This window comes from Cryptomeria japonica, chromosome 6, assembly GCF_030272615.1.
Source record: "Cryptomeria japonica chromosome 6, Sugi_1.0, whole genome shotgun sequence".
Lineage (NCBI taxonomy): Eukaryota > Viridiplantae > Streptophyta > Pinopsida > Cupressales > Cupressaceae > Cryptomeria > Cryptomeria japonica.
Window position 1 is genome coordinate 17,435,391 of NC_081410.1, and position 25,602 is coordinate 17,460,992.

Sequence of the window (25,602 nt, forward strand, 5' to 3'; positions counted from 1 at the left end):
GTTTAATTGTGCTCAATGTACAAATGTTTAGACCAGCTCCTCCATCTATTAGGACTCGTTTTATTCAATGTTTGTGTATGAAGGCTTCAATGTGTAGCGGTGCATTATGTGGTTGGCTCACGGAGGCGTCATTGGCTTCTGTGAAAGTAAGGGAGTGTGGAATGGAAAGGTATCCCACCATGGCTTGAAACTGGTCCACATTTAGATCAGTAGGAATGACAGTATCTCTCAAGATTTTGTCAACAATAGCTTTATGTGAGGGGGATATGCGTAAGAGCTCAAGGATGGAGATGAGCGCGGGTGTCTTCCCTAACTGTTCTACAAGGTTGTACTCAGGCTTGGTTGATGAAGAAGGGGTGTTTTTAGCTGGAGCACCTTGCAAAGTGAATTTACCTCGACGAGTTGTAACATGACATTCAAAGGTAGGTTCGGAAGAAGATCCAACACCTTTTAGGACAATCTTGGGTCTCCGGGTAGAATTCTCAGGGTTTTTGTCCTTGATGATAATGGTAGAGATGTAATTGTCCATCGAAATGTGATTGATAGTTGAATCATAGTTATAGGTTGCTCTGGTATGGTTGGTTTGGTCATCTATGGCTTTAGCTTTTCCCTTGTCATGTTTTGGGAATGGTTCCTTAAACATCTCATGTTCTTTATTGGATGAGTGTCCCTTAATCTCAATGTCACCTCTATCAATGAGATCTTGTATGATGTTCTTCAGTCGATGACAATTTCCTGTCTTATGACCCTTGCTCTTATGAAATTCACAATATTCATTATCATTCCACCAATTTGGTTTAACCTTTGGTTCATATGGAGGAAAATCTGGAATAGTGATTACCTTGTTTGCCACTAGCTTTTTGAAAACTAACTCAAGTGGTTCTCCCAATGGGGTGTACTTCCTTAGTTGATCTAGAAGTTATTTGAGTATTCACTTGATTGTTTGTAGAACTTGATCCTGAAAAAATGAATTTGCGTCGCACTATGTTGGCATCAACAACACCATCATTGACTGTGTTCTTGTTTTTATTCCAAAATCTTGGCTTGTCCTTTCCTTTAAAGTCATCTTTGTTTTCCTTGAATATCTTGATGACTCCTTGTTCAATTAGGACCTTCTCTGTTGCTAAGCCTTTTTCAATGACGTCCTTGAAGGTAGACAAACAAGCTTTTCTTAGATCATAGCCAATGTCTTTGTTAACATTTTGGGTGAACATTTCTACCATTTGTTTTTGTGGAATTTCACAAGACCATCTGCTAGCTAAATTCCTCCATCTTTGTAAAAATGACGCAAAAGACTCTCCCTCTTTTTGCTTAGTGTTGCACAAAGTAGTGATTGATATGTTCGTCTCTATGTTGTAGGAGAAATGTTGAATAAATGCCTCTACTAAGTCACCCCATGACTTAATACCAGGTGGAAGTTGGGAGAACCATTCCATAGCTTGATCACCTAAGCTTTGTGGGAATAATCTCATCAAATATGTCTCTTTTGCTGCTACCTCAATGCAAGCTGTGCAAAACTGTCTTATGTGTGCCTTAGGATCCCCTTTGCCTCTGTACTTATCAAACTTAGGCGTCACAAAGTGTGTAGGAAATGGAGGCATCGGAATGCTCTTGTCAAATGGATAAGGACATATGTCTCTCATTGTGTAAGTTGGCTTCGGTGTATTTATGTCCTCCATTTTCTTTGGTAAATCCTTGATTTGTTGCTCCAAAATGCTCTTAGGTGGAGATCGACTTCTTGGACCATACCCTATGCTTGAGGCACCAATTGGAGGAGGAGCATGTTGCATATATGGATGATATTGATCATACACATGTTCATATGGAGGAGGTCTATAGTGATGCTGCATATATGGACCACTTGGTATAGATTCATGTTGAGGAATGCCATATCTATTTTGTCCATGTATACCATATTCTACAGGCATGTCATGTTCTAATGTGTTACCCCCAAATTTGACACGCGGTTTCCTTGTGTCCAAATTTTGAGCATGCCTTTGAATATCCAATTGCTTTGGTGGTTGATCCTTAGCATTGGTATGTAATTGAGCATATCTTTTTGCATAAGACTTCCATAATGGTCTGCGAATGTGAGTATCATATGCTTGACCATGTGTATGTGGGACCTCTGGTTTTTGAAACAAAGATGATGGTGATTCAGGCACCATATGTGGTCCTGTGTTGCCTCCACTATTAGGTCTCCTTTGATCCATGTTGGAGTGAGTTTGTTGCAAAGGTCGATTTTCCATTATTTGAGACATGTCAAAATCTTGAGGTATCTTGGCTCCACTTTGTGCCATCATTTGTAAGAAGTATTATCTATCCCTCCTCATTATTTCCTCAATCAATCAATTGAAGCGGGGGTCCATAATGGATTCTTCCACATCTGCTGAATGTACAGAAAAGTTGTCCATATTGTCATTGTGTGTATCATTGTTGTTTGTAGTGTCCATGTTCTCAACATTTAGAATGTTTCTACAGGCATCCATGTCAGGTAATGTGTTATGATCAGTATTGAAAAAGACATCATTGTCATACTCATAGACACTCATGTTTGCGGACTCTTGAGCCTCTTTAGTTTCTCTCCTAGATTTTTGAAGACGAGTTTCAACCATGAACTAGGTATTGACCGAGATATGTGAGACTAGATGAAAATGGAAAAAGTATGGAAGACCAAGAGTTGGATGGAATGTAAATGAATCTGAGATGTACTTGCAATGTCCAAAGTGTAAGACCAAGTATGTATGTAGCAGAGTAGGTGTGACTTCCAAAGAGAGGATAGTTTCTCTTGATGAGGTAAGTTGACCTTGACTCTAAGTAAGACCAAATGAGACCCAAAGGTGATAGACCTTGACGAGGGACCACTTAGCAAAGTGTTGTTGTATGTAGTGTGTTGACAAAGTATGATGAGGACAAGCAAGTGACCTTTTGACTCAAGTTTAGACAAATGTGAATGTAATGTAAGGTGTAGAGCAATGATGGACTGTGTGAGACCCAAAGACAGGTTGAATGCTAAATGAAACCCTGGAGAAATGACCTAGGAAGCTCAAGAATTTCGAAACTGACTGTGTTTGTTTGCTGGATTGTAAAAGTTTTTCAATTCTGAACAAAGACACGCCTGTATACTGCACAGATGCAATTTCCTGACACAGACGTGGTTCTGTTTAACATAGACGCGTTTCTGAGATTTTTTTATAAATTGCAATGTTGATTCTAGAAACACAGACACGTTTCTGCCCTTCACAGACGCGGTTATACAACACAGACACTATTATGTCCAACACAGACGCGTTTCTGAGATTTTTTTGTAAATTGCAATGTTGGTTCTGGAAACACAGACGCGTTTTTGCCCTTCACAGATGCGGTTATACAACACAGACGCTATTATGTCCGACACAAATGCGTTTCTGCAAAATTTTGTGCAATTTTTCCAATCTGTGAAGTTGTTTTGTTGGGACCAAATCTGACTGTTTGACTGTTTTTCGTGACAAGAGGACATAGTGTTGATGAGGACTCAATGTTTGCAAGTGCCTAGACAAAATGACTCAAAGAAAGTGTGTTGTTTGATGTAAAAATTGTTTTGCATGCACTTGAAGACACAAAAGACATAATGTTTTGCTGTTTGGTCTTGAATGTTTTGAATGTTTAAAATAAGTCAAGCACAATTCTTTATGGCTGGCCAAGACAATAGTTGTTGATTCCACATGGGGTTTTACCTCCGAGGCTACGCTATTCAGAGCGGATAATTAGATGCTTGACCTCACTGGCTCCACCCTCGGCACTCACTTCTCGGGTCAGCCAAGCATCAGTCCCCACGAAAACTTCCCATGGTGAACTTTGTATCTCTACTAAGAACCGTATGTGTGTGGGCCGCTACCAGAGGTCCGACCTCCTGCCCCAACAACTAGAAGGATTTGGGCTTCTAAAACAAAAAAGGTGCTAGTAAGGGCATCCGCTTGTGTGGCCATACATGCAACACTTTCAGCTCTGTAAATACAGAAGGCTCCAAGCTGGTAGGGGTTATGCCCTACAACTGATCAAATAAATTTGATCAAACGGGTTTATGGGGAGACATAGTGTCGGTATGAACTAATCAGCACACGTTATTCATAGTTTTCACCATGAATACAATTATTTATAGTGGTTTGGAAGAAGATGGCTTTTCTTTTGCTACCACTTGGGTCATTCTCTTCTCACTAGTAGTCCTAATGACCACACGGGAAGACAGACCCTCTAAAGATTAAAAAAAAGAGCCTATTTCTCAAGACACAAAAGACAATGATTCAATTTTAGTGCACCAATTGAAGTGTTTGCTAGTCTATTGAAAACAAAGCACACAATAAAAATCCAAAAACCCTTGCCAAGGACGTGCACTAAAGAGTTGTTAGTAGTTTGGATTGTTTCAAATAATCACCCCTTCCTGCAAGCACACAAGTTAGGTAAATTTTAAATCAAAAGACTTTGTGAAAATAGGGGCCTTCAACCAAATGATTTTGCTTTCAAGACAAGCTGCACCAATTTCGTTAGCTAGATCTGAAAATGTTAGCTCAAAATAAACCGGATCTGAAACATTAAATGCAAGACCAAAAACTAAATCAATAAACTCCAAAAATGAAATCAATGTACACAGACGTGGTTACCCCAGACACAGACATGACTCTCTAACTCAGACGTGCTTATGTGAGACACAGACGCGGCTCCAGAACCCAGATGCGACTTCTGGACACAGACGCGTCTAAAAACACCTTAGACACGACTAAGGAACACATACACGGTTTTTGAAACCTACAAAATAAAATACTATCGAGGACATAGACGCGATTCCAGATGTCACAGATGTGACAGAAAATAAAAAACACGATCCGAAAGTACGCAAACGTGAAAATATCAAAATGCTATTGAAAATGTCAGATCTGCAACTTCAAAACACAAAATCTGCAACAAGGATGTTAAATGCAAAAGGGACAAGAGTCCCACCGGGCGTGCCAAAATGTATATGGTGAAAATGGATAACAATAATAACGATATTGAAAGGTTAAATGAATTCAACAACAAAACCCTTGCCTAACAACAACAAAGATCCACTGTAACATATGAAGATTACCTAAGACAATGCAAATCAAATGAAACCACAAAGATTATACCATCACATGTCCAATAGGGTTTGGATCTCCATTCTTCCTATCTCCATTGATCTTGCTTGATATATTTGCTCTCAGATTTTATGTGCACAAAAGCTCAACAAAGAACGAAATGTGGTTGCAAGTAGGATCGCCTATGTTCAAAAGTGTAGTGTAGTCAAGTAGTCAATGGGGGGGGGTTTTGACAATGAAGGAAGCATCTCCTTATATAGAAGACACTATATGAAATGGAGGGATAAGATTGAGAGGTGTAAAAGGAGGTCGGCTATGATTAGAGGGTAGGTAAAAGAAATAATAAAATAATGAAAGGGGTAGGTAGTGTATGAATTAAGAGATGAATGACATGTGTCATGGGTAGAAAAGGTTAATGAATTAATTAAATAAAGATTTATTTAATTAATAGTAGAAGTGGGATTAATTAAATAAATAAGATATATATTTAATTTAAGAAAATGATAATTTAAATAAATAAATGTATTTTTTAAATGAGAAATAAGGCTAGAAGAGGATAAATGAATTAATTAAATAAATAAAGATTTATTTAATTAATAGAAGAATTAAGCTTAGATAATTAAATAAATAAAATATTTATTTAATTAGACTGGACAATTTTGGGTGTCTACAGTAATATTGTGATTGTACCTCATTTTGTGGTTCCAATATGTAGTTTTTTGCAAAATCAACCATTGATATAATAGTGCTAATTGAGAAGGAGTCCTTACACATCCTGAATTGCTTATAACCCCTGAATGGAGTTATCAACAAAGTATTCTTAGGCGATCTTTCACACCTGCAAATATTGTCCTTCTCAAGGGATTTTATCCTAAAAAAGCCATAGAAATATGCCAACCAACAAAACTTCTCAATTTGTCTCAAAAATATCAAAACATGAATGCGAAATGAGCCCTTTTATAAATCTCCAAAGAAGCTTTTAGCAACTCATTTTAATTTTCCTCTCTTTTAAAACTATAATAATTACTTGCAATCGGGGAAATATAACAAAGTGACCATTTTAATTCTTTATCAACTTAAATTCACTTTAATAATCTTATAACTCCCTAAGTTGGTGCCCCCTTTATTGCTTTTAATAAATGACTTTATAATCATTAAAATAACTTATACAACTAATACTCCTTATATCCCCTTAATATAAAGTCATTGATTTAATTAATATTAATCATTAACTCCAATAAATACCAACATCGAAACATTTAATTAATTTTGTCAACTTCTCAGGTATAACCGTGGTGCCCTCTAGCAATCCAGCTGAATTTCTATAAATAGAAAGTATGAAACCTAGACGTCTAATTGAATTACTAAAAATAGCAAGTATGTACAAATTGAGCCCGAAGGACTTCTAGAAGGCAAACCACAAATATATTGATATTTTGAGATGGAGAGTATTGCGACAATCATCCAAAGGGTCCATTGAATAACCCTGAATCACCTCAAAGGGTCCCCTAACCATTGCATTAGCCTACGAGCATCAAAGTTATAAGCTAATCCACGATAGTGATACCAAAGAAGGCACAAAAATGGGGACACTATAATTAATATATTTGATTATATCATATTATATACATATTAGTAATATATATAAATATTTATATATTAAATAAAAATATATAGTGAATATTAATATTATATATTATATATATAAGAGATTATAATATTATACATTATAGACTAAGAAATTAGTTATCAAAATATATAGTTCAAATGTCAATATTTTTATAATAAATTACAAGCTAATAAAAATGAGTCAATAAGGGATCTGTTATTATCGGAAATCCAATATTAATGGATATCCATTTTTTTTGACAAAAACTTGCACCCATGCAATTTGCTTTAGGATTGCTTTGGGATTTGGCTTGGACGTGCCAAACCAGGAAAGTCAACACAAAAAACATGTTTAGAAGTTTTCCTTGGTTTTGTAGACTTTGCTTATGTGGCAGACGACTTTTTTTTTAACCCAAAATTGATGAAATGAAAAAGGGTTTTTTAAGGGAATTATCAACTTTTCACCAATTTAAATTTTGTCTTATTTTAAATTTATAAATAATTATTATTGATTTTTTGTATACATTATATCTAAGGTCCTGATTAATAGGTTGATTGAAAAACATCTATAACTTTCAAACGGTTAAACATTTTTTGAATCCAAAAAATGCACCACATTCGATGCTTCACATACTATATGATTAAAAAAATAAATTGAATTTTATTAAGTTTTGACCAAGATATGGTGGTTAGACATACAAGTTTTTATATTTTTTAAAATTCATAACTAATTATTTACTTAGCAAAAAATTACAAAAAACATGCATCATATTTGGGCATGCATCCCCTACTTATATTTAAAGTGACATATAAAACATTATGTTTTTCTTGTACTCAGGTTGGTCAAACATACACTTGCTTTTTATATTTTTCCTGAAAAATATAGTACTACTGCATTGAAATTTGAAAATTTCACCAAATACATTTAATTTTTTTCAAAAACAACTAGTAGTTTAGAAACTATAATCAAATTGCTACAAATTCTATTCTTACATATTTTTCAAATTATGTTCATAACCTATTCAAATTTTCTTGTCAAGTTGCCTAACTCTGGTTTTGTGAATTTTTATTGCCACTCAAGGGCCTAGTTTGACCTACCATGATCCTGCACATACCCTAAGGAGTTAGAGACATGGTTGATACTTCGTCATCATGACTTGGTATGGTGTTAAATAAGCTAGCAAACCTAACTTTAGTAGAACTACAGAAGAATGAGATACCTCCTACTAAGGAAATAAATTCTCTTGTGACAACCCCACCACTTACAACATTAACCCTTGGACTTTATTTGTGTCATGAAATGGTAAATATATATACGCACACACACATATGTGTGTGTATGTATATATATGCGTGTGTGTGTATGTGTATATGTATGTATATGGACACATACATACATACATACCCACACACATGTATTCACACACACACACACATGAGAGAGAGAGAGAGAGAGAGAGAGAGAGAGAGAGAGAGAGAGAGAGAGAGAGAGAGAGAGAGAGAGAGAGAGAGAGAGAGAGAGAGAGAGAGAGAGAGAGAGCATATAGTGCCATGAAATAAGATTTGCAAAATCGTAAATACATTTTTGAAACCAATTGAAATAGATATACAATGGAGGATGATTGTTTTCCCAAGGTTGAAAGACAACCTCACTTAGGGTTTTGAAGTGTTTTGCTTTCCTCCTAAGATGAAAGTATTGATAAAACATTCTAGAATACATAAAAAATCTATCACCACCAGTGGCTTAGAACCTCTCAGCAATCGGTCCTAAAGTGCACCACCACTATCCATTGACCATGGACACTATCATGTTCCTCTCTAAAGAGTGCATCGTCTTGTAGAGAACATTTAGGAACCCCTATTTGATGCAAATAGCACCAAAATGGTTGCAAAAAGGTCGACGATTGATAGTAATGGGGAAGTAAATGTGCATCTACTAGGCTTAAAGTTTGTAGAGAGTGGTGTGGCGGTAAACGTGTACCCAAATACCATGTGTCTAGTTTTGGTCGATGATACGTTTTGCCTCAAATAAAGGTGTTTTTGGAAAATATACGGTTTGACTTGGGAAAAGTGCATGAATTTGGTGCTAATTTAGTTTTTTGTATTGCCAATTGCACCCTCTATGATGTGACATTTTTAGTTTGGGTTGACGTGTCCTTTGCTAAGGTGGATCCCTCTCACAGCATAGACCTAACCACCATTGGGCACTCTCCCTTAGCATAAAAATCCAATTTAACTATTAAAAAGTTTAAAATTAAATTACCTTACTTTCACCAAATGGTACAATTTCTGCTATAAACCATTGCAAACATATGGTGGCCTATAGATGCATAACATGGTAGGAGGACGAGAGGGATGGAAGGCGATGAGATTTATATGGTTGGGTAGCTAGTGTCGTGATTCAAGGAGTTAAATCTTCAAATTGTTTGTTCTGGTACCAATCATCTTATCGTAGCCATTGATCCAAACCAAACCTAACCAAACACCTTCTATATAATTAACCCGACTCCACAAGTTCATTTTATGAAACACATTTGAAAGCAAAGCGGAAGAGATAAAACACAAGTGCTTTGTGTTTTTAATTGTCGATTAATCTTTATTTCAAATCTCATATTGGCACATCTACTATTTACTTTTCAAATTTTTTATTTGGCTATGACAATCTACTATGTAATTTTTACCTTTCTGAAGTTAAAATCTAACAAAGAAACCCTTGTTTCTTATTATACTTTAATTCCCTCAATACATATTAGATTTGAGGGTAAAACCCTAGTTGTTGTTGTGGGTTTATTGCTGCTTGTTGTTGAGATGGAAAAATTTCTAGTAAACTAATATTTCTATGGATATATAGGGTTTCAAATTTGTTAAAACCGTGTTTAAGTAACAAATGACACTCTTAGATTAGATATTATGAAATTTTGTATTTTCAATTCACTAAACGTATTTACTTGCATTTAAACCCCCCCCAAAAAAAATCGTCATGGATTTGGCTTGATAAATCTCTTTAGGCTTATTCTGAATCCTCATTGAGGTAGTCTCTTCTTAAATATACAGTAACATAAATTGATTGAATCAAGTATAACAAGACACTTTACTTTCATAACCATCTTATCGTAGTTCTCTTCGTGATGTAGCTATAGGTTTGCATCAAGAAACCGCAACCCATGGATTTGAGTCTATGAAAACTTCTTACATTGTGAGTTTTCACAACTCAAAATTTGTGCTCGAGCACTTCTCCATCTCTATCCTTTTTGTGCTTTGCATCTTTTCTTACAACACTAGCCTCTTCCTACAAGCTCCCGCTTTAAAAAATATTAGTACAAACATATTCTACTCAACACCTAGAATTTGAGGGGGAAAAGGTAAACAAAAACACTTCCTGAACTCAATTTCTAAGGAGATGTGTAAATTTAAATCTATTAACAATTGTGAATATAAAATATATAATGTACCATAACATAGTTGTACATGGGAAAAACCCTTTTGTGAGAAAAACCCTACACTCTAAAGTAGTATAATGTATTATTTAGTAAATGTCATAGTTACATTATGCTTGCAAAACAAGTTTCACAATAGTATCACCAACAAATATCTAGTGGAATTATGACATCATAACATCTACAAAACTATACACAAAACCTCCATCTCAAGCAACTCACACATAAGAGATATAATATATGAAATCATCAAATGGTAATTAAAAAACAATGTATAATCCCACATAAAAGTTGCACCCAAATATTTAACTTAGAAATCTAACACCTGAATCTCAAGATGAATCAACCAATTAAAAGTAACATATTTTTTCACTTGTTATAACCTTGTTACATTCTACTCACCACTTTAAGTGTTTCATTATCTGTAATATGATATGTCTTATAATGTTTCATAACACTCATCATAAGTTGGTCAACAAGTGTAACCCCCCCTTCTAACCATTTATGTATTTAAAATATTTTTACATTTCTTATGCACACTTTTTTAGATCATAATTTTTAATTCAAGAGGGTGATTTTGTTAGTCACACAAATATACTAAAGGGGGGAGGGGTGAATCAATATATGTCAATATCAACTTCAAATCCAATTTATCATTAAGATCGTTACTAGATCTTACAATAACATCAAAACAACTAAGCAAGAGATAAACACAATCACACATCAACACATGAGAACACCTGGTATGCATGAAAACCGAAAAGAGAAAAACCACAATGAGAATAGCTGCTTGGAGATCTACTACCCAAATCCAACCTCGCAAAGGTAGTAAATAACTTAGAATATTTTGTAGACACCAACACGTAGGAAATGCAACCTTAATGCGAGACATAATAGCTGCTTATCATAATTTTGTTGACTTCAAGAAGGCTTTCAACATGGTTCTCCAGAATAATTTATGACATAGAATGAAGGATTTTGTTATCCTAGAGCAATATAAAATGATTACTCATAGGATTTATGAAGATGTTTAAATAAAAAATAGAACTTAAGTGAGACTTTCAATTTTGCAGGACCAATAGTGGATTTAAGTAAACTTGCCCTTTATTCTCTACTCTTTTTGGCTTATATATCAATGAACTTGAAGAATGGCTAAGTTTGCAAGGTGGGAATTGTGTTCTTTTGTGAGAGAATATTGCGAGGCTTCTTTTGTATGTTGATGCTTTACTTTTTATTGTTAGGTCCACTTGAGAGATATAAGATCACATATATGTTCTAGAGCATGTATGCAAAGAAGTGGGTATGCAGGTCAACAACAACTTGACCAAGGTCATGGCCTTCTCCAATTGAAAGAAAAAAAATACGATGCCATTTATTTTGAAGGAGTATAGCAAGGTACAAATACTCTTGAATTGAATTTAATAAAAAACTCTATTGGGAAAGTTGCTTAAGGAATATAATTTTGGGAGGTTGGAGATCACTTTATGCTTTACAAAATAAAAGCAAAGAGGCATAGTTATGGGATTAGAAAACTATTCGATTCTATTAAGGTTATTGGTAATTGCCATGGTGCTCTATGGGTGCAATTTTAGGACAACAACATCCTACACTTAAAATGGTAGTAAAGAGAGAGAATCCAAAAATGGATCACAAACAAACTTAAACTAAAAGTATTAGTCCTCCATAAGATTCTTCTAGTTGAAACACACATATTTTTTTATTTAAATGATTGGTATGATGCATCTCTTAATATATCTAACTTTTTTTTGAATATATGGCCCAAGGTTGTCATCAATGAAGTATTGATTAAAAGAAAGAAGTCTTTGATGAAACAAATCTTAAATGTATGTTCTACTAATGGCAAATGAATAAGGGCTCTTGTTGCAAATAAATTTCACAAATCTATATGAAAAAAGATATTAATGATCTCAAAATAAGAAATATTACGTTACATAATCAACTCTATTTATGATCATCAACATAAGGCTTATCAAATGGACAAATATCTCTTGAAGAGCAAAGACTTTCACAACAATTCAATTTATTTTAGAGTGTGAAGCTTATAAAAACATGAGAATGAATTACTCAAACACTTTACACCAACTTCCTTAGAACATTTGTTAAAGAAGAAACAATTAAAAATATAAAAAACTCTCTAACAATTAAACAAACTAAAAGTAAACAAATTTTAAATTTTTAGTATCATATAAGAGTCTTTCATTGATTCATTAAACAATTTAATTGTTATTGGTTGTGTTAAATATTTTATTCTTATTGTCTTTTAACAAATGGATTCCTTCTATTGCTATCTCTCAAGCAAAAATATTAGGAATAAAGACAACAAATTTATTAGAAAACACTCATTCAAAATATTATATTTTCAAATGAATGCTAAGAGATTTCTACAATCCATCATATAACAAAAACATATGTGAAAAATATTGAACACAATGGAATCGGAGATGGCATTCGTTCTAAATTTAGATAAATTAAAATGAAAAAAATTGGCGCCAAAAAGGCTCTGTATGTAAGTCGATAAGATTCCAGATAGTTGCCATATCGTTTGTTTTCCCATGAAAGCCTTAAACTGCCTGATCTTCTCCAGACATTCAAGGGCTGGGTAATATTTTATTTCTAATTGTGCTCCGTTCGTTGCTATACTTTTCGTTTTAATTTTGAGTGAGAAGTTTTACGGTGGACTTTCTGCAAATTCACTTTCCATTTTTCTTTTTCGCTACTACTTAATTGAATTCAGAGATGGAAATATATGAGCTGTATTTTACGAATGGTTTTCATTTCGCTTTGCTGAAAAACATTTTGATATCTCTTATACAATTTGTGTGGAAAACGTCTGTAGGGTTTACGGTTTTAAGGTAATAGCGGACACAATTACAAGTGTACTACAAATATAGGGCACCACCTAGAGTGACCTAGGTTTAATGGCGTACATTGAGAATTTATCTTAAAAACGTGACAAAAACTTATTTCATACAAGAAGGTGCTTTAAGCTTACTCTGCATTACTTATTCTGAACTTGACAAAGCAGATCTCTGGCTAACAGTTCCTGACTGAGCAGGCGCCGGGCGCGTTGGAACTTGCTGGTGTTTGGGGCGCTAGTGGCAGAGATTTGGGGTGCTATAGCTGGCACAGTTCACGGACCGGTACAGCAGATTCGTGAGAGCCCAAGTGTTTCTGTTTTTGGCGGCCATGACAATGGAGCCAGACAAAAGATGAGCTCTTTCTAAGCAGGCAGTTGGGTTCGGCTGAAGCAAGCAGGGGGCTCAGAGGTGGGACCTCGGACAGTCACAGGTCAGTGTGTTGAAGAGTTTCATATTTAAAATAGGCGTTCTTTTTTTGTGTTGCAAAATCTCTGCACCTTTGTCACGGTCCCTACAATGGATAACATACAACAGTCATGCATGAAAACTGAAAATGCAACTGGTGGAGCTGGAGAAAGAAACCAATTTGGACAAATGAAAATTGCTCCTTAAGACTAAATTGGAAAATGGGTGTGGGTAAATGCAAAGCAATATAGGGGTATTCTAAAGCGTATAATGTCTCGTGTGAAATTGGAACATTAAAAAAGAAAACAGGTGCGAAAAGGAAAAACTGTAGTTCTCACACAAAGGCCAAAAACTCAGACATCAAAAAATATGACAAAAAAAAATAGATGGGCAAGATGGTAAGGACCTCGGAGAAGAAGAAGATTTATATAGACCCATCTCAGCTCCTCTTACTTGGTCTACACAGTTATATGTGTGAGAATTGTTCAATGTTAAAAGCAGGTTAGAACATTTGGAAATGAAGGAACTGGAAATTAAATGCAAGATCAGCAGGAACGTGGTGGCTAACCAACCTTATTGGATTGCTAAAAGAACAGGTGGCAGTGTTGTAAATGGATATAGAAACAGGGCAGCTTGAATGGCAGGCCATGAACCAAACAAGAAAAGAAAACTTGGACTTGGTAGGCTCAAAAATGGCAAATGATGGTGCTCAGTCCTTGCAGCAAGAAGATGCTTAGGATCTAGAGAAAAAAGAAAGTGGCAGGGAAAAAACTCAAAAGATATCAAATGATGGACTCAAGTAGTTAAAAGCTCAACCGGTGGGTTAGTGGGCGCAATGACTAAAGATAGCAAAGCACAAGCATGAGAGAACAGGGAAAGGAAGGAAAGAGCAAAAAATACATTTATTAAAAGGGTAAGAGATTATGGTATAAATGGGCGTACCTACAATAGTACAAGTGATTTTTTAAGGGACAAGTTGCATGGGAGGGATCAAATCTATCCAGCAAGAAGGGTTGGAAAATTAAGTGAAGAGAGCTTTAGGCCTAGCAAAGTTATCTCGAGGAGTTTAGAAGACAAATACCAGCTTCTAAGCCAAAAGAGGCTTTTGAAGGGCTCCTTCTTTTTAGATGAAGATCTAAACCCTTTGCAAGAGGAAGCTAGAAGAGGGAAATTGACCAAAGTAAGAACAGAAAGGAATGAATGTAAAAGGGTGTGGCTGCAAAATAGAAAAGCAATCATTATCAATTTTTTGTCACAAAACACCACAGTGCAATGAGAGAATAGTAAAGGGAAATAAAATATAACAATGGCACTAACATACGTGGCACAACAAGAATGGGTTAAAAAACTACAAATTCTGATTTGGGCCTTTGATACCAGGGAAAAAAGCAAGGTGAGCAGTTAAAGCAAGTGCGTTGTAATTCAGTAGAGGTTACCCATGGAGAAGGGGACTTGGGTTAGGGCCTATTGCTGTTAGTAGAGACATAATATGTATCATGGGAACTCATGAGCATGATGGGTGCAAGAGACCTACTTTTGAAGGCTATACGAAATTTGCAATTTGGAACGAGGCAGTTGGAAATGGCAAAGGGTATGATGGCACAATGGTTTAATGAAAGAAACAATGGGAATAATGAAAAAGTCCCATAAGCTATTTTTAGCCTTAAGCATATTAAAAACTATTCATTCATTCATTTATCCACAAAGATCTGCACTTGCATTTGAACACTCATGCTGCCTTCACATAGGATGTGATATTGCAGCCATGCCCTACAAATGCTTGCTAAGAAATGGCATTCCACAGATCGACAACTGTGAAGCTTCTTGCCCATGTGGGCTCAATTGACATCTAAGCGCACCACTCGTGACTATCTCTTCATTCACATAAGCTTTCAAATGGGCTTGACAACTCTCATTGCACAACAAATGTAAATCAGTTTTCAAAACATGCTAAAATAGGAAACAAAGCCAACCGATTGCAATCTGAAATTGGAAATCAATCTGTAGACTTTAACATGGTTGAATTTTAATGTCCCCTCCCCTTGTAATGTCCCCACTTTGAAATAAAATTTAATAATAAATAATAATAATAAAATTAAAATATTAAAAATTAAATTATAATATAAAGAATATAATTAAATATAATTAATTAAAATTTAATTAAGTTAATGAATGGTTAAAAGACATGGAAGGAAAAGTTGTGACTCCCTCAACAATAAGATATAAAAGGGAGAAGAGAACCTCATTTGGGAGGAAGATAACTTAGAAATCAGAAGTGCAGATCTGATTCAAATAAGAAGTGCAGGTTTGATTGTGAAAGGTTGTGTCCCTTTCAAAGGGTAGAAATAATGAAGAGTAGCACACTTTCAAAGGGTGTTAATGGTGAAAGGGTGTGTCTCTTGCCAAAGGGCATACATGATGAAGAGCTATGACCTCTCCCTCACATTGAGAGATATAAAGAAAAAGGAATCAAAGCATCCAGTAACATCACCATGGATCAGATCAGATCAGAACTGTTATTAAGTTACAAACAGTAACATCCTTGTTCTTGGTGGTATGCATGGGATGTGTTTAATAAGTATGCTTAATATATGAAGCCCAATAATGTTCTTATGCGGAATTGATAGTAATATTAATATGGACTGCAATATGTACGACAGTCATACGTAATTTCATATATATATTCATAATACATAAGAAATATTTATACTTATAGTCTAAATCATGTTATTACTGTCCGTATTTTAGAAGATGGGAATGAGATGTTCCAAAGAGGGGCAGTCTAAATCCAAGCAATAGGTTAAGTCTCAAGATAGGGTGGGGATCGGTGACCCATAAGCCTTGAGGGTATAGACCCAAGATAACTAAGGGCTTGGATAGGGGCAGTCTAAATCCAAGCAATAGGTTAAGTCCCGAGATAGGGTGGGGATCAGTGACCCACAAGCCTTGAGGGTATAGACCCAAGATAGGTAAGGGCTTGGATCTGTAAACTTTGAGGGAACCTATTCTAGTTGGTCTCTAAGCGCTTTGGTAACGTACGTAAAACCTTCTCCCTTAAAACTGAAGTAGTAGCAAGGTCTGATATCTATATTAAGAACTATGAATAATGAAATTAATCATCTAATGAGGAAAATAGATAAGCACTTGATAATAACTAATTGAAGAATATCAATCAATTTTAATATATTGAAATAGATCAGGTAGGGGACATTACACCCCTTCCTAATCTGCCCTAGAATCACAATTGCAACAAATTAGGGTTAGGGTTATATCCTACCAAATAAATATCTTTTAATAATGTGATCCTTGATCTTTTAAATCCTGCAAACGCAACATGAAAACATATGCACATATACATATAGCTATCTTAAATATTAAGGTTAGGTAATATTGCAAACGACGTTTGTGAATGAATCTATAGTTTAGAATGTGTGTGTGTATCTGTGGGTGTGTATGTCTGTATGTGTGTATGTCTCTATGTGTGTATGTATGTCTTTGTGTCTGTGTGTATGTATGTCTGTGTGTATGTATGTCTGTATGTATGTATGTGTATGTATGTATGTATGTCTGTCTGTGTGTATGTATGTGTGTGTGTATGCATGTATCCATGTATGTATGTATGTATATGTATATATAACATAGCAAATCTGATTTGTATGTGGATTTTAGTCATGGAAGATATATATATATATATAGCAAATCTGATTTGTATGTGTATGTGGATCTTAGTCATGGAAGATATGGAGTAAGAGGCAAGGAAGGGTGCCCTAAATCAGCTGTTCTCTCCCTTCATGCAATCCTCCTCCACACACCCATGGCTGAAGATCCTTAATATTCCATGTAGGGATTTGAAGGGGAATTGGCAAAAGGGTGCCCTTAGCCTTTCTCTCTCTTTCACAGTGCCATAGGGTGTCCTCATAGCCGTTCTCTCCCTACTGGTCACTGCAAGAGGGTGCCCTAAGCTGTTCTTCCTGATTGCTGATTTCTGCCTTCCTTATCCTACGTGAATGGATCATTGTAATCATATTTAAATGCAGAGTTATTTAGATCAGATAACTAGATTTGCATACACTTGATACAATCATACATTATATATTTATGTTCATATCTCTAAATATGGATAAATATTGTATTCAGTTCTGCCTACCACAGTAGATTGAAATATTAACACATTATACTAAGGCAAAGACATAACAAAGATAACAACATATAATATGCATATCGGCAGCAATTATCAGATGCAAGTCTAATGATTGTCATACAATTCGTTACACAACAAACATCATACCATCATACTTCCTCCTTCCCTCCTTCGATGCATTGCTTGGTGTGGCTCTTAATATCCTTTCATCGATGTGTAGGGTGGCAACCTTGCTCTTGGTAGCGACATTTGGGAAGAGAAGTGCCCTTTAATCAATTTACTTGCCTCTTCATGGCTAACTGCCTCCTTAAGATTTTGTTTGTTATCCTAACTAATTCCCAATCGCATGTCTTAAGGGAGATTGTATGTCTTAATTATATCGTGCCTGCAATTCATTCCGAGCCTGATGATAGCATGCCTTAGAATGAATGAAGTGGTAAAATCTTACGCAGATAAGATCATCTTTACCTTCAGATTAGTTGATCCTTCTATGTCAGATCGGGGTCATGACACATGCAAAGAGGCATCTTCACTTAAAATACTTCTTTTGTTTTTTACTAACTCATCGCTGAGTAATAATACTCGTTATTCCTTTTTTCCAAGTCTTTGCTCGATTTGCTCTCTTTAATTGCAGCATTACCCAATGTTTTCCGAATGGTTAGAGAATTGGCGAAGTCTTATGAATAAGACAAATTCTCTGATTGATGCTGGTTAAGGGATTATGGTGGGGGCATGACAGTCCGCCCTTCCTGAGATTGCTTGTCCTCAAGCAAAGTTAGTTTTCATTGAATCTTTTGTTACTACTATGATCCCACCTCAACCCTTGTATGGTGTGATTAGCTTCTGCTGTGCAACTCTGATATTATCTTAGTTGCAAGTGATTGTTGAATATTCAAAACAATATAATGGAGAATGTATTTGAATCTTTTTTATACTTATTTGAATGTCATAATACACTAAATATTGTGCAATCAAAATATTTTTTTGTGCTGCGTAGAGGTTGGAGTCTAGTTGATGAGAAATTTGCATTTAAAATTACATGGCAACAAAAAGATTTACAATTAAACATCTACTTGATAAGCATGAAAGAAAATCACAACACCACTAGCCAAAAAAATACAAAAAAATTTGAACGGGGCCTTTTAAAGAAATCAGCTAAGCAGCTGCATGGAACCCTGCTGTAACGTTGCTGAATAGAAAGAGGGTCATTTATTTCTGCCATTCATCTGTGCACTCAACTTGGCACGGGTCAAATTTTTTCAGAGATTTGCGTATGTTCAGCTCTCTTCTGAGCATTAAACAATTGCAATCTTGCAACAGGTAGCACTAAAACATTTAAAGTTTGTTTGTTGTTGTAATGATTTTTGAAAACTTCTTTTTCTTAATCACTCTTTTCTACGTTAATTCAGATTTCTTGTTACAATAGCTTGTTTACATCATTCCTAGTATATTATGTTCAATTCATTGCTATTGCTTCATGTTATCAGGATTTTCTAACTGTTCTACGAAATTTGAAACAGTTTCTTTTTGAGCTGGTATATACTCCAGTGACAGGTTTACCTTGATCTCATCCTATAATACATTAATGTAATGTCCCCTAATTATACTCTGCCAATTAACCAACAATATCTATGTTACTACCTTAATTAGGCATAATTAACCGCATCTTATAAGAGAACTTCTTAAAAAATTCATCCTCTAATTTCCTACTGTTCCATCCCTATTCCCAAAAGAGGGTTTGGCTGTCTAGGGCGCTTGAAACCAACTCTCAAGTTAGCCCAGATTACTGAACTCAGTCCATTCACCCTAGGGGCATGCAGCCCAGATTTCAGGAGTCTTTCACCCTTGGGGCATCCTATCGGATGGAATTACTCCGCCCCTCCCTAGCAGCCCCCATCTCCCTTGGGGTTGTGGAGAAATACGGAATTAGTTTGAAGATTAGATTAGTTTTAAGAATTTCTATTACAAGACTCCGTGGACTGATTTTTTTAGTCTTATCTCAGAATGTTATAGTTAATTATTGTAGTCACATTTCAGGTATTTAAATCCATTGTATTTATTAGATTGGTGAATCTTTAATTCTGTTTATTTGTTGTGCAGAACAGATCTCTAATTTATTTACATACACATATATTTGCTCAGATTTCCATTGTTCTTCCCAATATTCTTATATATATACATATATATATTATTATTGCTTTGTTTACATTGTTAATATTATTAATAAGAAAATCTTCACAAATAATAGAATCATATTTAATGAAAGTACTGGGTTAAGTTGCTGTTGAATACAGTCAGCAATTGAGGAAGGTATACTTACCAATAAGGTTGCTCCAAACTGTCACCCTTTGTGCCCAGTCCTGCGATCCTCTTCCCTTATTTTCTTCCTACCCTTTGGTTGGAAATTTGCCCATCTTAATATACCTGTCAGTGTTTGAAAAGTCACACCTTCCTTTTTGAATATGGGTGTGACTTCTTTTAGGAAAGAACGCATCTTAAAAATAGATACTAATGTGCCGTTTCGTGTATGACCAATATTAATATTTCTTTCTCTTTTTATTTTTCAATGTTATTTCTTAATATAAGGTTTATATATGTTGAATGATAATATTTTAATAACATTTCTTAGTCCAATGTAGATATGGTAATATTATTAATATTGTTAGTAAACATACATTAATGTTAATATTAAGATTAATAAATATTAATATTAGTATTGATATGAATACCTAATGTTATAATCATTTCATATACAATAATAGCAATAATTCATTTATAATTTATTGAATCATTAATACATATATTAAGTGCAAGGGGAAAGAAATGGTAATAATGGTATTATTAATGTAGGGATATTATAGTCTGCCCTTCCCTAAGATTGCTTGTCCTCAAGCAATTTAAGGTTAGGATGCTAAAAAATTTCTGCTCCTTCCCATGTTGCATCTTCTTCAGGGAGCCCCTTCCATTTGATCAAATATTCTGGAATTATCTTATTCCTCAATCTCTTTTCCCTCATGTTGAGGACCCTTTCTGGTTCTAATATGAGCTTACCCTCATCATCAAGTGGAGGCAATTCTTCACACGGTATAGTATGTTGTCCAAGAACTTTCTTAAGTCGTGAAACATGGAAGACATTGTGAATTCTATTGTTTCTCGGCAATTCCAGTTCATATGCTACTTCACCAATTCTCCTCAATATTTTATAGGGGCCATAGAATCGTGGTTTAAGTTTTTCTGCTCCTCTAGTTTTGATAGATGATTGCTTATATGGTTGCAGTCATAGGAAAACCGAATCTCTAATCTCAAATGTTCGTTCAGTTCGATTCCGGTCCGCATATAGCTTTTGTTGGTTCTGAGCATAATGTAAGTTATCTTTGAGAGCATTCATGATATCAATATTCTCTTGTGCAAAATCCTTAGCCCCTGGTACTCTTCTGTCTGGATGGATTAAACTCCCAAAAGAAGTAGGTTCAAACTATATAGTGCTTTGAAGGGGCTCATTCTAATGGATAGATGGTATGTAGTATTATAGCAATGTTCGCCAAGGTGTAGCCATTTTACCCATGCATTTTGTTGTCCCATAACATAATTCCTCAAATATCCTTGCATCCACTTATTAACAATTTCGGTTTGTCCATCGGTTTGAGGGTGATAACTTGTATTAGGTGTCAATTTGGTGCCCACTAGACGGAAGAGTTCTTGCTAGAACATGCTAAGAAATCTGCTATCCCTGTCACTGACAATGTTCTTAGGCAACCCATGTAGTCTAAACACTTCTTTGAAGAAGACTTCGGCAATTCTATATTCTGTAGATATGGCCATAAAATGTGCATATTTGGTCAGTCGATCCACTACTACGTATATGCAATCTTTCCCTTGAATTTTTGGGAGGCCTACTATGAAGTCCATGGAAATACTTTCCCATTTCTGATCTGGCACCGGCAAAGGCTGAAGTAGTCCTGCTGGATGAGTTTGCTCTGCCTTATTTTGTTGGCAAGTTATGCACTCTTGGACATGTTTCAACACATCCTTCTTAATACCTTTCCAAGAATATTTTTCCCTCACCTGTTTATATGTTTTATGATATCCTGGATGTCCTGCCATAGGGTTGTCATGGTATTCCCTAATAATTATTGCCTTCATTTTCGAACTTGGTGTAAGATATATTCTATTCTTATAGAGGACGAGTTCCTCTACCACTTTATAGCCTTCATGTTGTATGTTGCCTTCGATGATGTCATTTGCATGTGGATCTTTGGCATATTCGGCAATAATGGAGTGCTTCCAATCGGCCGTGATATCCGTTATAGTACATAGATAGGGTCTTCTGGATAATGCATCAGCTACCATGTTGTTTTTTCCCTTAACATATTCTATATCAAAATTGTAGGCTTGTAGTTTGCTTACCCATTTCTGCTGTCGATCATTAAGATCCCTTTGTTGTAGGAAGAACCGTAGGTTGTTATGATTTGTTTTAACCAAGAACTTCCCACAAACAAGGTATTGCCTGAATTTTGCCAAGGTATGCATAATAGCCAACATTTCCTTGTCATATATGGAGTAGAACCTCTCGGTCGTGGTGAGTTTCCTACTTTCAAAAGCAATTGGGTGCGTGTTTTGCATGAGGACTGCACCAATGCCTTCTCCTGATGCATCACATTGTAGTTCAAAAGGTAAGCCAAAGTCGGGGATGGCCAAAACAGGACATGTACTCATTGCTACTTTGAGGCTGTCAAAGGCTTGTTGGGCTTGTTCATTCCATCCAAAAGTTCCCTTTTTGGTTAGGTTCGTGAGAGGAGCTGCAATCTTGGAGAATTCTTTCACAAACCTCTGGTAATAACTACATAGCCCCACAAATGCTCTTAGTTGAGTTAAGGTTTTGTGTCTAGGCCATTCCTTAATAGCCTTGATTTTTTCTCTGTCAACACTTACACCTTGTTCGCTGATCTTGTGGCCTAGGTATAAGATTTCTTTTAATCCAAATTCACATTTTGAAGCTTTGGCATATAGTGATTCTTGCTTCAGTATTCCCAATACTTCATCAATATGCTTAAGATGGTCCTCCCATGTTTTACTATATATCAGGATATCATCAAAGAATATTAACAAAAACTTCCTAAGTTGTTTCCTGAAAGTATGGTTCATACAAGACTGAAATGTGGCTGGGGCATTGGTTAACCCGAAGGGAAGGACTAGGAATTCAAAGTGTCCATAGTGGCATCTGAATGCTGTCTTAGGAATATCTTCCTCCCTCATTCTGATTTGGTGGTATCCTGACCTTAGGTCGATCTTGGAGAAGTATTTGGCCCCATGGAGTTCATCTATAACCTCATCCACCCTTGGAATAGGATACCGATTTTTAATAGTTTTCTTATTCAATGCCCTGTAATCTATACACATTCTCATTGTTCCATCCTCCTTTTTGACAAGTACCACAGATGATGCAAAAGGGCTGGAACTAGGTTGAATGTGTTGTTTGCCCTCTCGGGTGAATACTTAAAGCATAAAGTACGTAATGCAGAATAATGCCATAGATATCAGACAAGTATCAGATATGTTATTCCATTCATAATTCGTTGTGTTGCAAGTTACATTTTGAAGTATATAAGGATACCGAGGGGGTGCGAGCGCCAATCATCGCACCGCAACTACCACCCCTCGGTTGCCAACTAACCAACACAATTACAACTTAATTAACTAGTTTTATTCCCGCGTACAATAATGCAGCTAACATCATCCCCCCCAAAAAGAAAAGTCGTCTCCAGGCGACTTACAACAAAATGGAGAATACATGGAGCTCGCAAAACCCAGAATAAAAAAACTAAGGAAGTGTAGAAGGCGTCCTTGATGAAGAAGGCGCTGTTGGTGGTGTAGCAGTGGACGCCAAGCGCCCACGGAGCTCATATACCTGCTCTGTCCTCCTCTTGAGATCCCGTTCTGCAACCATCTGCCGCTCCATAGCAGTCTTTACCATATAGGCTGCCTTGAGCACCTCCTTATCCTTCTTGTCCACACTTTCCAGTGCATTGACCAACCGAGTCTCCAACAGCACCCTTGAGGCCCTCTCCTCTTCCAACTGTATCAGCAAGGCAGACTTCTCTGCTACCAAAGTGTCCATCGCTGTCTGGTTCTGTGCCATGGTAGCCTCTAGCTCTCGAAACTTGGTAGCCAACTCCTCCCGAGCTGTTACTATTGCCACCCTCAAAGCCTCAATTTTGGTTGTCGTCTGTTGTGACCTCCGAAGCTCCAAATAACCTTCACGGAAGGCTTGCTCTACCTCTCTCACCAACAATTGCATCCGGGTCTCGCCAACCCCCTCAGTGAGGTGCCAAGCCTCCAGCATCACTAGGCTCTCCGTGTCCGGCCACCCGGCTCACTCAAAACACCTCTCAAACTTAGCTCGACATCCGATGCGGGCAAAGGTCAACAACCCCTCCACCCGCTCAACCATGGTCGCATCGGCCTGGAGCGTGGCAGATGACACAAGCCGTTGTGCTCCCAGAGTCATCTCGGTAATGAACTGCTCCAACTCTGCACCCTGTTGACTTCCCACAGGCACCCCCTCTGCTTTGTACGGACTGGTTACTACCACCGCAGGGGGTGAGGCAACCCTCTGAACCGCCCTGCTGCTCGGGGAACTCCCTTCCTCGAGATCAATGATGTCCAAGGAATACATGGTCCGCCCTGGGGATAGAGTGGCCTCTCTCGGTGCCACGGGTGCCATCTGGTAATGACTCAACCAGTTAGTGAGGTCATCATGAAGAGTGCCTGCTGCCGTCATTGCCTCCTGCATATATCCGAGCAGCCCTGGCACATCCTGTCCTGTCACATCTGGCACATCGTGCACCATGGAAGCCTCTGGCACATCGTGGGCCATGGAAGTCTCTGCACTCGCCAAGGTCTCCACTCGTGGTGGTGTCATCACTATCGTCACCCGAGGTTGCTCGAAGCTAGGAACTGGTACCTTGGTGACTACACTCATTGTCTCGAAGGACCGCGACATCGCCAACTGACAAGTCTCCGGTAAGCGGGTTGGTGTAAAGTGGACCTGCACCTGTGATGCTGAAGTAGACCCTACTATACCTGTCGACTGCACTACCCCCTCTTTAGGCAATTGGTCGCCTCTTCTCCCTGTCAGTTGGAAGCTTCCTCTGCTTACCTGGGAGGTGTCTGCGGATTCCTCCCTACCACTTTTTTCATCCTCAGCCTTTGACTCTTCTGTGTTGGACTCCGTATCGAACATGGCGGCCTTTCTTTTTGTGCCCAAACGTGCCTTCATGCCATGTGCCAAGACGTCCAAGTGTGACCAATAGAATATGGGCGGCTGGTCTGGTGCAACACGCCCGTGCGGCTCCAATGGCTATGAGCCCAGTGTGATCTGCGTGCGGACTGTGTCGAGGAATAATCTGATGGCGTGATGTGGCATGTAGAACTTTTTGTATTGCAGTGTCATGAACTTGTCCATCCTATCCGCCAATAGTGACGCCCAATTGTATACCACTCCATTGTGCAGCTCGTTCATCAACACTATCTGTGCAATGGCTATGTTTGACGCGCGACTGGCACCTGTGAGGCGACTCTTCACCACTGACAACAGGCATCACCATACTCCCTTGGCGAAAAATTGTTTCTTCACCCCCCGACTCTTGCTTGCACTCTTGAGGCTATCTCTTTCCCCCTGAGTAAGGTTATCGCGCAACATCAATTGTAGCAGTGTGGCACGATTTTTTGGGGATATTTTTTGTGAAGTGTCTATTTTTTCCCTTTCACCCCCGGTATGCCAAATACCCTAGTGAACTCGCCTGCCGTGAATGACACTGTTATCCTCTGGTGTTGATAATCAAATACCGACTGGTGGCGATGTCTGTCATAGCTGCCAATCATGGCACGCAAAACCACCTCAAAGTCCTTTATCGAAAAAACTGGCATCTGGACGGCCCAGTGTACCTATGCTTGGTGAAGGCTTTTCTTTATCAGATCATCCTGAGGTGTCTTTGCCCACCAGTTCCGACAGTCTATTCCATTCAAACCCTCGAACA

General features: G+C 37.1%; 1 protein-coding gene across 5 annotated transcripts in view; it reads left to right on the plus strand.

Annotated features, from left to right (window-relative positions):
* The first annotated feature begins 12,601 nt into the window (after positions 1–12,601).
* The window catches only part of LOC131048038 (DNA replication complex GINS protein PSF2), a 43,333-nt gene continuing 30,332 nt past the window's right edge, over positions 12,602–25,602 (plus strand). Inside the window, exons 1-2 of one of the 5 annotated variants that reach the window (XM_057981870.2) lie at positions 12,602–12,758; positions 13,185–13,447. The gene's annotated coding sequence lies outside the window, so the exon portion shown is untranslated. Of the gene's footprint in view, positions 12,759–13,184; positions 13,448–13,867; positions 15,014–25,602 lie in introns of those variants that run through there. The other 4 variants (XM_057981871.2, XM_057981872.2, XM_057981873.2 and 1 more) reach the window with 4 other exon arrangements.